Below are 14,941 nucleotides of genomic sequence, written 5' to 3'. Positions count from 1 at the left end.
GGTGAAGAGGGGTTTGGCCTCTTCTCCCAGGCAACAAACAGGACATGGGGAAATGGCCGCAGGTTGTACCAGAAGAGGTTTAGGTTAGACTTAAGTAAGAACTTTTTCTCTCAGAGAGTGGTCAGGCACTGGAATGGCCTGCCAAGGGAGGTGGTGGAGTCACCATCTCTGGCAGTGTTCAAGAGGCGTCTGGACAAGGAGATGCGAGATATGGTTTAGTGCTTGTGGTAGCAATGGTAATGGGAGGACTGTTGGACTAGATGATCTTGTAGGTCCTTTCCAACCTTGTGATTCTATGATTCTATGATTCTACATAAAGTGGAGTGAAACGAATCAATTCATCTCTCCACACATAGGAATTTTAAGTCATTTGAAAAGTTATATCTCAAACATCACATGAATTTTAGCAGATATGACCCAAAATGTGAAATAATATATTGAGACAGGATTGTCAGATGACTCTAGATGCCTGTATGTCATTAAGAGGAACAGTACCAAAGAGTAGGTCTCAGTTCCATGTTCCAGATTTCTAAACGGAAAGATCTTTGTGTATTTTAGGGGGGCTATGGTTTTGCCACAGTAAGAAACATGATATAAAATTCAGATACTGCACATGCAGTTATCAGTTGTCAGTTGAAATACTGTTACCACATCTGGTTTCCAGATACTAGTGCTGAGTATGTGGTTCTCAGCAATCCCGTGGTCACCATTATTCTATTACTCTTATCTGATTTGAAAGGTACTAGATTTCTATTTTGTCTCTAGCCTGAAACTTCATCAAATCATGTGCTTTGTTAAAAAAAAAAAAAAAAAAAAAATCATTTTGTGACTGAACAAACTTTCCCATTTGATACCTGACCTTATGCATAGTTTAGCTAATATATTTTTATATAGCATCAAGTGAAATACTCTTTTGAGGACAGTTACTTTAACTCCCCATTTACACATATTCTTGTTGCCTAGAAAATCAATAGTCTTTCTATAAAATTATATACATATATAAAAACCATATATATACAGATTTTTAAAAATATTTTTAATGATTATTACTAGATTACATTTAGCAACTAACTGAGATTATATCCATTTCAGTAAGTACAAACTTTTTACTCTATTTCATTTTAACCCCAAATTAATTTATATAAGGATTGAATGGCATAATGTGTGTTGTGTAAATTCTTTCCTGTATTCTAAAGTATTCTGCTCTAACAGTTCCTATCAGCATATAAGCATGCATAGAATGAATACATATTTATTACAGAAATTTAGTGATACAGCACAGCATGATCTCAAAACTAAATTCTTTGCATGCAGTGATCAATTTCACTGTGTCTTGCACTCCAATCTCCATGGATGCTGTGCTGAAGCATTTTCAAGCAAGTAAAGTTAGGAGGGATCAATCTCTGAACAGACTCATAGAGATTAAGGGCAAGAGGAATTACTAGATCAGTTTGTCAAGCCTGAAATATATTGCAAGCCATTAAATTTCATACAATGTTGATATCTGCTGAGACAATGAACTGCAATGACAGGTAATAATTATTATTATTATTGATTTTTGTGCTATAGTTCTACCATAAGGCTAAAGAAGAAAAGAACTACACTGAAATAAGCATTTTATTAGCACAGATTAGTTGATGATATCTCTTAAAAGGTCTGCATTCAAGATAATAATAGCATGAAGTTGGAGAACAGTATATCGATTCCACTCCAAAATACTCATATGATGGCAACAGACAAAGCATTAGTTGCATTATTTTATTTTTTTCATAAATAAGAGAAATATAAATGGAGTCAAGTGAGATAGGTAACAGATTCTGTTTCATAATCTTCAGAAACCGTTTCATGTTAATGCAGCCATAATCCAGACCAAGGTAGATTTGTTTTCATTGTCTTGTATCTACTAGGACCCATCTGATTTATGAATCTATGACTAGCACAGAGAAAGGAAATTAAATAGACAAGTATGGACATCTCTCTTTAATTTCATACTGAAAAGAGAGGAGCAGGGGAAAAGGAATGCAAAAATTCTATAGCATTATGCTTAGAAAATCTCTACTAGTGCAGATGGGATGAGAAAAAGAGATGAAAGACTGATCCAAAGGTCTGTTTAGGTACTCCTTTGTCCTATAAACTCATATTTCAGAAAAAACTAAGCTAGGTGAACAAACATCACTATATGACGGAATTTTTAAAAAGAAGCTTGAGTAGAAGAAATTCATGTTGCATTTCCATTTGAAAGCTGTGAAACCTAAGCACATTTCACAAGGTCATATTAACCATAAAAGAGAGTTCCCTGATACTGGAGTTGCACTTGCAAAAGTTCTGCCTTTTGCGCTTGCAAGCCTTTATTTCTTGACAGAAAACTTCACAGTTTCATTGGATTATAACAGCTGTCAAGAGAGGTCATGATTTCTGAAAAGAGAATCTTGGTCATTTTGTGTGGAGAGTTCTGAATATTGAGATAAACTATAAATTGGATTCTGTATTCAGTAGGAAGGCAGAGCACATAGCAGTTCATGGGGTGAAGTGCTCAGAGACCTATGTGCTACTCAGAATATGGGCTGATGCATTTTGAAACTTCTCCTTTAATACCTGTTTGGCTTAACTCCCAGACATAATAAGTTGCAATAATAGAGTCTGGAAATCAAGAATATATGTCCTACTCATGCAAAATTTATTCCTGATTCTACATATTTACTTCATGTTTAAGCCAGTTTAAATGGGAACAAAATGTATCTGTAAATATAATAAATATGATAGTCTTATTAATGTAACAAATCACTTGAGAACTCGTAAAATAAGAATTTGAAGTTAGTTTCTGGCTCTTTGAATAGTATGTTCCTTGAATCTAATTTGTGGGGAAAAAAAAAAAAAAAAGCTGAAATCTAGTTGTATTTACCCTCAGAAACTGCAACTGTTAATGGCATTGAGTTGAAATAGATGAAAAGCTTTTACAGTTGAACAAATATACATATATACAAGTTCATTTATTATAGTTAGTCATGTGCAAGAGGAAATAATAACAGCAAAAAAAAAACAATAAATTGGGCACATCATTCTCACTTCACTGACACTGAAGAGGAGGCTTTCAACACTGCCTTGTACAAAGTGAGAATCTTTACAGCAAATGCACATTTGTGCATAAAATTATCTGTTTGATTTATGTCTTTGGTTTTCTTGTTCCTTTTAATTTTTTTTCTCTGAAATCTGACACCTGATACAGTTCATTACTTTTATTATTATTGCTTCAAAAATATGTATGCTATTTGCTCATTTTTAAGACTTTATATTGAAACTGGAAACTGATAATAAATAAAGTTAGAAAAACTGCTGTCAATCAATTGGGAATTTTATTCTGCTTTAAAGTAGTGCAGCTGGGTGAACTACTTCAGTAAGTAGCTTAATATTTTTATTTACAGATATTTTTATCTATAGAACTCAGATCATCTCAGAAAGATACTGATATATGTGAAATTATCACTGCCATATGCATCACAAGAAAAAAGCTCACAGAAGTGGCAGAAACTGAAGACAAGTTGACCAAAGCTAAACAGATAAATACAAATTGATATATATCACAAGTAATATATTTTTTATATATTTTCTAGAATAATGTCTATTGATATCTTCTGTACTATTTAAGATTGCACAGTTTATACTTCCCAAATGAAATACTTCACAGCTATTTAAGTGCCCTCAAGGAAACCCTCTTTAGATCCAAATTAGACTAATAGTATTTTGGAATCCAACTATGTAGTCCAGAGGCTAATAAAAAGAATGAAGAATTGAGTTCTGCTTCACCAAAATGTCAAAATAAATTACTGGATGAATCATAAATATCTTCTGGAAAATTTTCCCCACTTTTGGCCAAAAGTCCAGGAAGACAGTGCTGTGATTTTTATCATGTTTAGAAGAAACCAAACCAAACCAAATCTTGACTAACGTTGTAAATAGGGATTCATTTCTTTAGATTTAAATTGGATGGGAAAAGTTTTCATTATTTTTAAGATATTTTTACTCTAGGCTTTATCTTTTGATAGCAAACATTACTAGCTCTATTAAAGCTTCTGCAAAAATACTGCAATTTCTTTACATATTCTTAAACTTAACACTAGAAGAGATTACATATTAGTTGTCATATGAATTAGTTAACTTCTATAAACAGATATGACTGCTTGAGGGGGTGTAATGCTTAACATTCAATTTTTGCACTACACCAAGTGGTACAGTATTATAATACCAAGTTAACATTCCGAGGAAGTACCAAACAGTCATACTAGAAGAGTATGCGTTTTAGATTTAATACAGTGGATTTCCTCTAACATGCTTAGAGTTGTGTTTTACAGTAGGAATTGAATAACGATAAAGCCTGCTAGTGACACCTACGAGAAGACACTTTCTAAGCCATTGTTAATGCTCCTTGACCTTATTTTGGTTACTTGTATTTGCATTACTTCAGGAAATAATGAAAAGAGAACTCTGCCAGGGGAGTTTTGTGACTGCAATGAAAAGTTACCTACTAAATTGCTTTCAGAACAATGTCAGAAGGATAATGTTGGTTGTTTCAATGTGGTAAAAACTGTAATTAGTGAACAATTTACATGCATCGTATTTGTAGGCAACTTCAACATAGGAAGCCCCTCAAAATGGATTACAGAGGTACTATTGAGAGAACTTACCCTACATGTTGCAAGTCACTGCATCAATATTTGCTGCAGTTTACAAATTTGTAAAATAGGGATAATGACAGCTTTGTCCTTCATTTGATGTTTAGAAACCTAACATCAGTACTTTTAAGTGCAGTATCAGTCAGACAGTAGATCAGTTCACTTTACAGAAATTGTAAGATTAAAATGTCTTTTGCCAGCCATCTATTTAGAAATACAAAGTAAAGCAGTAATTGTTAATTTGAAGTACGCAATTTCACAGCCTGGAGAATATGGTGGAGTGCATTGTACCTCACAGTTTGCAAAGGATTATGTTTAATAAGTGGTATGAATTCTATAAGTGAATGAAGAAATATAGACCTCTTTTATCATACAACATACTAGAAAATGTTTGCATATGCTTAGATCATGGGTATCCAACCTTTTGGCTTGCCTGATCCACAGTAAATGAAGAGGAACTGTCTTAGACCACATATAAAATATATAATATAGTTAATATATATAATCAATAAAGCTTTTTATTTTTTTAACATTATTTATGAAAACATAAAAAAGAGAGCAAAAAACTCATAGAACTAGTAGGATATTTGAACATGTTTTTGTGAAAGAAATGGTTGCAATTTTTAGAGAGTTTTTAAGGTTCTTTTCAGAGATTTTAGATGAAATTTTACTATTTCCATGCTTCATCCTTAAAAATAGCTGTTCACAAATAAGCGGTGAGATGAATAAGACGTGATTGTGCAGTGATATTTCTTTCTGGTAAGATAGGTATTGTAGAAGTCTGCTAAAAAGGCATAATCAATTATTTGGTGTCATCAATGCTGACAAACTGTATGACTCTGAATGTGAAGGTGAAGATTCGATGTTGTCATTTCTATTCCCGTCAGCCCTAGCACCACACATTATTGTTTCAATAACAACAGAATTACTTGAAGTGTTCTGGAAACAGAACACCAAAAACATATGTTCAAATAATACTAATTTAGCATGTAGAGATTATACAGAAGTTCAATTCAGTTGGAATTTATTGCTTCTTGGGACACCCTGAAGAATATGTCTGACGTTAAGCTGCCAGTTGAGAACAGTAAGGGCAATTAATTTATCTTAGTGTAGGTGACTGGGGTTATATACTATGTGGAAACATGACATCAGGAGAGAGATATCTGCGTAGGCTACCAAATGTGATGCAAGACTTAGAGGAAATCTTCAGTTTTCTGTAGTGGCCACTAGAGACCAGGTGGGACACCTCACAGTGCCTACAATGACATACCCCTAGGATATGCAACAAATTAATTTTGCCTCAAGCTCAGAGAATGATTCAGCTCACCCTTAATTAGTCATCTAAAGTAGGGGTCAGCTCTTGTATGTAGATATGTCTACATCATTTTATGTGATTTTCAGTATGCCATCTGGCACTCAGCTGCTGCAGAATGTGAGTTGGGTTTCCCCTGACTTCTATGATGTTTATAACTGTTTGTCCTCCTGACTGTCAGGGCACACTGCTGGCTCTTATTGAGCATACTGTCAACTGCCTACATTCATGTGAATTCTGCTGGTGAGTAAGGATATTAGGATGTGCTAAGTCAGTTCATATTTATACCATACAGTAAAGAATTCCATTATCTTGTTATACCCTAGAAGTTTATAGCAAAATACACCATTCTTTCCTGTAGTAAAAAATCTTGATATTTTTATACTTTATTTGACAAAATGAAGCAAATTTCTTTATGCTTAAGGACATCAAACATAAAATTGTTTGTATAAAAAAAAGGTTATATGTGAGATCATTTTCAGCGTAACCTAAATTCAAGGGTGAATGGGACTGTATAAATGGATAGATAGCAAAAATGTATCTGTTGAAGAGATTATTAGAAGGTCAGTAACACACAAAAAGTTATTTTGGTTTGAAGAAAGACGGATGATGCAGAACAAAATTAAATAAGCATTCAAATGTTATTTAAATCAGAGCCACAAGTCATTTGAGGTCTTTATATTGCTTTTTGATACCCTCAGGCCTTATTCTATGATGTGTAAAAGTGCTATAGACTCTTTATTGTTGATGTAAAAAGGCAAACACAAATCAATATTTCTCTCTTTAGCCAGCAATAACGTTGGACAAGTCCTGTATGCCCCCTGCTAGAGTACAAAATTGCTTGTTGGCTAAAGAAAAGATTGATTTACTTTCCCTTCAAATTTTTCTTACACACTTTCTGCTACAGTATATTCGTTTTTGAGAGAAAAGTAAGTGAATTGCAGTTTTAGAGATGACACATGTGTTGTGCGATATAAAAACTGATAGCAACCTTCTGGGAGAAAAGGAGGATTATTTCTATGAGGCTGTCATCCTTTTCTGTCTCTGCCTTAGTAACCAAAACCATTGGCTTTTTTTTTTTTTTTTTTTTTTTTTTTCCTGTTCAAAATACATGCAGTCACAAATAACAAGCAAAGAAAAATTATCATTACTCATATACTACCTATGGAAAGAAATAGGCATTGAGCTCACAAGCTGAACCTCTTTAAAACTCTAAATAGGAGTCCTGATGCAGTACATTAGAAAACAAACAACGGTTGCCTGCTAAAACAAAGGCTCTTTAACAAAACATGCAAGCAATTTGGGCATAATTAGCCAGTTTATCATGCTATCAGCTATCACTTTGATTGTTTCTGTCCTTGTTCTTTCTGCCTAGATCTTTCTGTCCTTGGTGAAAAAGAAACTGTCATCTTTTCTAGAATCCATCTTTTTACTAAAACGCAAGTTTAATGACCTTTTGCTCATTAATTTTTAAACTTTTTCATACCTCTGGATATCCCATTGTATATCTTGATTTAAGATTTAATCAAAAATGATTAATTATGTGTAGAAATTTAATCACTTTTTTAATCACTATCAACATACACAACACTTTTTCATGTACACAGTAACTAACAAAGCAACATTTAAAACACTTTTCTATAGTACACATATGATAATTTTCCTATGACCATTTTATCAATGGAATTTCAAGGCCAAGGCACAAAAATTCTTCTAATTAAACCACAGGCAGGAACTATATCTTGATCTCTCATACTGAACAAATGGCTGATCCCCAGCTCTGTCACCCTTATAGCAAAAGTAGCATAGACAGAATCTTCATTCATGACATTCTCTTCCTATAATCTATTCTTAAAAACCTAGAAAGATATATTTTTCACAAATTCTAGAGTCAATCTGTTTCAGAACTTCACTATTTTTATTAGTAGGCTTTCCTAATGTTAAGACTGAATCTTCTTCCTGCAATTTAAATCCATTACCTCTTATCCTACATTGCAGCCTGTTCTTGATAAATACTGTTTTCTTTCAAAAGACATTGCGGAAAGAGTATTTCAAAGCTGACTTTAATACAGTTAATATGTAGAATGAAAATCTAAAAATTTGAGAAAAAAATTCAAAATATATAACTGCTACATCCATGCATCTCTGGAAAAACTCCAAACCCTGTATGCCTCCCACAAACTAACTGAATTGTAGATGATATTCTCTTTCTTCTTAATTTCTTTCCTTTGAAAATAAGCAGGGACAGCAGCCATCATCAGTGAGCTGTGAATAAAGCTGATTGACAATCTTCCATCAAAGCTATGATATTTGTTTTTTTTTCTCTCCTTTTTCCTATGAGTGTTCAATGTTAACATTTTTTTTGAATCCAAATGTATCCTTTTACAAAGTAAGTTTAAAAAAAAAAAAAAGTTTATCAGAGGTATGTTTATTTTAATAAATGATAAAAACATCACAGAATCATACAGAATCACAGAATCACCAAGGTTGGAAAAGACCTTCAAGATCATCCAGTCCAACCATCCACCTATCACCAATAGTACTCACTAAACCATGTTCCTCAACACAAAATCCAAACGTTCCTTGAACACCTCCAGGGTTGGTGACTCCACCACCTCCCTGGCAGCCCATTCCAGTACCTGACCACTCTTTCAGAGAAGTAGTATTTCCTAACGTCCAGCCTAAATCTCCCCTGGTGCAGCTTGAAGCCATTCCCTCTAATTCTATCACTAGATACACGAGAGAAGAGGCTGACCCCCAGCTTGCTACAACCTCCTTTCAGTTAGTTATAGAGAGCAATAAGGTGTCCCCTGAGCCTCCTCTTCTCCACACTAAACAATCCCAGCTCCTTCAGCTGCTCCTCATAAGGCCTTTGCTCCAGATCCTTCACTAGCTTTGTTGCCCTTCTTTGAACCCGCTCCAGGGCCTCAATGTCTTCCTTGCAGTGAGGGGCCCAAAACTGGACACAGTACTTGAGATGCGGCCTCACCAGAGCTGAGTACAGGGGGACAATCACTTCCCTGTCCCTGCTACCAACACTGTTTCCTATGCAAGCGGGGATGCCACTGGCCTTCTTGGCCACCTGGGCACACTGCTGGCTCATGTTCAGCTGAGCATCAATCAATACCTCCAGGTCCCTTTCCTCTATGCGGTCTTCCAGACGCTGCACCCCAAGCCTGTAGCATTGTCTGGGGTTGTTGTGGCCAAAGTGCAGGACCCAGCATTTGGCCTTGTTGAAACTCATCCCATTGACTTCAGCCCAGCCATCCAACCTGTCCAGATCCCTCTCTAGGACCTCGCTACCCCCAGGCAGATCGACACTTCCAGCCAACTTGGTGTCATCTGCAAACTTACTGAGGGTGCACTCAATGGCCTCATCCAGGTTATCAATAAAGATATTGAAGAGGACAGGCCCAAGCACCAACCCCTAGGAAACACCACTCGTGACAGATCACCAGCTGGATTTGGCTCCATTCACTACCACTCTCTGGGCCCAGCCTTCCAGCCAGTTCCTTATCCAGTTAAGAGTGTACCTGTCCAGGCTGTGGGCTGCCAGCTTCTTCAAGAGAGTACTGTGGGAGACAGTGTCAAATTCCTTGCTGAAGTCTAGGTAGACCACATCATCAACAGCCTTTCACTTGTCTACCAGGCAGGTCACTAGATCATAGAAGGACATCAGGTTGATCAAGCAGGATCTGCCCTTTGTGAACCCATGCTGGCTAGGCCTGATCCTCCGGTTGTCCCGCACATGCAGCTTGATCTCCCTCAAGACAATCTGTTCCATAATCTTTCCTGGCACCGAGGTCAGTCTAACAGGCCTGTAGTTCTCTGGATCCTCCTTACAACCCTTCTTGTAGATGGGAGTCACATTGGCAAGCCTCCAGTCTTCTGGGACCTCACCAGTCAACAAGGAACGCTGATAGATAATGGCGAGCAGCTTGGCTATCACCTTCACCAGTTCCCTCAGCACTCTTGGGTGAATCCCATCCGGCCCCATGGACCTATGACAGTCCAGCTGGCGTAGTAGGTCTCTGACTGTGTCCTCCTGAATCATGGGGGGTTCAGTCTGCACCCCAGCCGAGACTACCAGGTCAGAGAGTGGAGTTCCCTGAGGATACCTGGTCTGACCTTTAAAGACAGATGTAAAGAAGGTATCCAGAATCTCTGCCTTTTCCTCCTCCTCAGTGGTTACATTCCCAGCCTCATCCAGTAAAGAATGAAGATTCTCATTGGTCCTCCTCTTACCATTGATGCATTTGTAAAAGAGTTTCTTGTTCCTTTTAAAATCAGTGGCCAGGTTGAGTTCAATCTGGGCTTTTGCCTTTCTGATTTTCTCTCTACACATCTTAACAACTTCTCTGTACTCTTTCTGAGGCACCTGTCCCTTCTTCCACAAGAGGTAGATTCTTTTTTTTCTCCCAGAGATTCAAGAATAGCTCCCTATTCATCCACGCTGGTCTTCTTCCCCCTGGCTCATTTTGTGGCTCTGGGGGACAGCCCGCTCCTGCGCCTTTAAGACTTCCTTCTTGAAGAGTGACTAGCCATCTTGGACCCCTTTAGTCTCTAAGACTGAGACCGAGGGGATTCCCCCTACTAGTCTTCTGAATAATTCAATGTCTGCCCTCCAGAAGTCGAAGGTAGCAGTTTTGATGTTCCCCTTCCTGGTTCCACCAAGAATCGATAATTCTACCATTTCATGGTCACTCTGTCCAAGACAGCCCCCAACCTCTACATCTCCCACCAGACTTTCTCTGTTTGCGAATAGCAGGTCTAGCGGGGCAGATCCTCTCATAGGCTCTCTCACCAGCTGCATCAGAAAGTTATCCTCTATACACTCCAGAGATCTTTTAATAATACTATTACTACCACTAATAATAATTTTTTGATCATAAACGAGGAGAACATGGAAAAATGACTCTTTTAATATAAATTTACATACATGAGTCTTTTTATATTTGAGGAAGAGTGAAATTTTGGATAGCTATCTATTGCTTAAAATCCAATTGAATACAGTTTCTTTCTGAAGATAAATTAGGTATATGCTAAAGTGGTCCATACTAGAGAGAATAATGTGTGAATAATGAATACTTTGAGCATTTTTTAAACGCAAAATGCCTTAAGTTAGTTCTCACACAGAGTAAACATACACAGAAAGAGGATACACAGAAAGAGGAAAAAATGCTGTGTGTATATTTTATTCCTTTCTTTTCTCCTGTCACTCTCTTTCCATAAATTGGAGCAAGACACTGAACTCATTGAATCCTTATGATGGAATTCTTATCCCTTTTTCTCTTTACTGAAATGTGAATGTCAGAAGACTGAAAAAGCTGTAAAACTACATTGCAACAGATCACAAAACATATACTGGGGTGTCTTAAGTAGACCAAGCCACTCAGAGGAGAAAGAAGCAGATTACTTTTCCCTGTTCCCAGCCACTGCTTTCCAAGCAAGTACTTTCCTTCCCATGTATTTCTAATCTAGTAAGCATCTTCCTCTAGGTTTTGATCTGTGGCTTTCTGGTCTGTAGCAAATTTTAAGCAATTTTGCCAACTTTGCAGGACAATCTCCTTCTACTGGTTCAAATCTGAGCTCCCAGTCTCCTGGTCTTCCTTTGTTATGGCTTGTTCTTTTACACTCATTTTCATACTTGACCCTTTAGATTTCACTGAAGTCAGCAAACCTCTCTCAGAAAGGTGTTGTCTTCTTTTCTCCAGGTAGAAGACAAGTTAATGGAGAAATCTGCTCTTCTGTACACCAATTTTGTCTTCACTGGTGAATGGAAAACAAGTCAGTTTGCTGAAAAGAGATGTCAGTCCTTAAGTTTACTACATGTTGCTTATATCCAGGATCCTTTGAAAAACATTACCACCTCTTCTTCCATCTTCTTTGGAATGATATGTACTTTATTCATCATTCTATGCCAGCATGAGACACCATTTCATTAGGAAAACTAAACAAACCAAATCAAACCGAACAAATTGTTATTCTCTTCCTCTTCTTCCCTATACAGTACCATCATTTTTGAACTGGTGCACATATGCATGCCACTAGGAGAGTGAATTTCAGTTCTGGTCATTTATACAAGCTGGGCATAGTATACCTTTCTTTTCAATTGCAATCTTGATTTATATTAGATGTATCAAATGAGGAAGAATTTCTTCTTTTTCTAAAAGGTCTTTTTAGAAGAGACTTAGATGTGATCTTCAAATACGTATAATGACATTCACTTGCTAAGATTTTTAATTTGAACATCAATTAAGTGAGCATCAACAGAAAACTCTAACTCTTAAAGTAAGTGAATAATCTACAGAAAATTCTCTACCATTGTTCACTTTCCATTGTAAATACAGGTTTGGAATCAATGCTCCAAACATCATTCTCTAATAGAATAATAGAATCATAGAATCTACATTAAATGTGGGAATTGACTTTCTAATGTAAAAACGAATCAATAGAAAATGCCAGTGATATCCGTATCTTGTTCCTCAGAAAGATGTTGGAACTTCACTCTGTGTTGAAAGTAGGCAATTAGTTCTCACAGAGAATTTACAGCCACAAAGATAATTTAGATTCTTTCTGGGGAACTATGTTTGTTTGGTTCTCCCCCATCCTCCCCACCACCCTTCCCCCTCCCCGCTTCCGCCCCCCCCCCCCCCCCCCATTTCCTTTCTTTCACATTTATTTTAGGGGGGAAAAAAAAAAAAAAAAAAGTTCTTGCTTGGGGATTGATGACCTCGTGTAGTTACAAGTTATAAAAGTTTATCACTACTATCTGAAAAAGATGTTCCTTATTCTTCTTCAGTGTGGTATCTGGTACCATAGACCTATATCTGGTAAACAAGAAAAAGAAAAAAGCCAGCTCCACGGAATGTTCTGTTGACAGTACTAAATGTAGTTTAACAATTCTTGATGCCACCTATACATCTATAAACCTATAAAGCATACTTTAAATTAGAAAGTCAAAATCACAGAAAAACTTAGAGTCAGAAAAGAGTTTTAGAAATAATGTGGTACAATGTCATAGTCAAAAAGGAGCAAGATAAAGGAGGCTTCTCAGGGTGTTGTTACATCAAAATCTGAATATTTTCATAGAAGGAAAATTGCAACCTGCTCTGGTGTTTGAATGCCTCATTATGAATAATATTCTTCCTTACACCTGATTTGAACTGCTGCTGCATGCATCTGTTGCTGCTTGGCAGAGCACAGAGGGTTGTCATTGGCGGTGCAGAGTCTGGTTGGAGACCTGTAACCAGCGGTGTTCCCCAGGGGTCGGTGCTGGGACCGGTCCTGTTCAACATCTTCATCAATGACCTTGATGAGGGGGTAGTGGCCACCCTCAGCAAGTTTGCTGATGATACGAAGTTGGGAGGATTGGCTGACACGCCCGAAGGCTGTGCTGCCATTCAGCGAGACCTGGACAGGCTGGAGAGCTGGGCAGTAAGGAACCAGATGAAGTTTAACAAAAGCAAGTGTAGAGTCTTGCACCTAGGGAGGAATAATTCCATGCACCGGTACAGGTTGGGGGATGACCTGCTGGAGAGGAGCTCTGCAGAGAGGGACCTGGGTGTCCTGGTGGACGACAGGTTGGCCATGAGCCAGCAGTGTGCCCTTGTGGCCAAAAAGGCCAATGGCATTCTGGGGTGCATTAAAAGGAGCGTGGCCAGCAGGTCGAGGGAGGTGATCCTCCCCCTCTACTCTGCCCTGGTAAGGCCTCATCTGGAGTACTGTGTCCAGTTCTGGGCTCCCCAGTACAAAAAAGACAGGGATCTCTTGGAAAGAGTCCAGCGGAGAGCCACAAAGATGGTGAAGGGCCTGGAGCATCTCCCCTATGAGGAAAGGCTAAGTGAGCTGGGTCTGTTTAGCCTTGAGAAGAGAAGACTGAGAGGGGACCTGATCCAGGTCTATAAATATCTAAGGTGTGGGGGGCAAAGTGGCGAGGCCAGACTCTTTTCAGCAGTGTGTGGAGACAGGACAAGGGGAAATGGCCAGAAGCTGGAGCATAGGAAGTTCCGCACCAATGTGCGCAAGAACTTCTTTACAGTGAGGGTGACGGAGCACTGGAACAGGCTGCCCAGGGAGGTTGTGGAGTCTCCTTCTCTGGAGATATTCAAGACCCGCCTGGACGCCTACCTGTGCGACCTGGTGTAGGGATCCTGCTTTGGCAGGGGGGTTGGACTCGATGATCTCTGGAGGTCCCTTCCAACCCCTACGATTCTGTGATTCTGTGATTCTGTGATTCTGTGATGCCTCTTATGCATGTCCAAAAGACTCTAGCTTTGTTTTTTTTTATAGCCTCCTGTTAACTAAAGAGAGCAGTATAAATTTCTGTTTGTCCTCTCTTTCTAAGAATGAACAAAAAACCCAGTTCACTCAGTCTTCATATTTCATCTACTTCGACCACTTTTAAGTATCTTTTCACAGTGGTTGCTCTAGCTTTTTTTTTTTTTTTTTTTTTTTTTTCCTGTAGGAAGTCCAAACATGGACATAGTACTCCAAAATGGCCTCTCAAAAGTGCTGAACAGAAAGCCTGAATAACTTGCCTTAACCTCCTGATTTGACTCCTAGTAATACAACTCAGTATTTGGACCTTTGCCAATTCACTTTTAACATTCTCTCTTTTGGGTCTTATCCTGAAAATCTGTTTTTGATTTTGTTAACACTGAATGACTGTTGCTAACAAATGCTAGCAATGAGTTATTGCCAGTTGAAGATTCAGGCATGAGTGAGGCAGACTTCATATATGTGAAAATTTGTTTCACACTTACAAGACATCTAAAAATGTTCAGATGATAAAACTGTTTTGACTATGAATCAGTGTTCTATTTTTAGCAATTCTGTAGGATTGCTTCTTTATGTGTTTTACAGTGAACAAAATGACAGAACACAGCAGGAAAAGAATGTGGTCACATTCTTCCTGCATTTGATTACTGCTTTACCAAACTGGATTCCTTCTTATCCT

Source organism: Phasianus colchicus, chromosome 1, assembly GCF_987193195.1.
Source record: "Phasianus colchicus chromosome 1, bPhaCol1.hap1.1, whole genome shotgun sequence".
Lineage (NCBI taxonomy): Eukaryota > Metazoa > Chordata > Aves > Galliformes > Phasianidae > Phasianus > Phasianus colchicus.
This window is presented reverse-complemented; position numbering follows the sequence as displayed.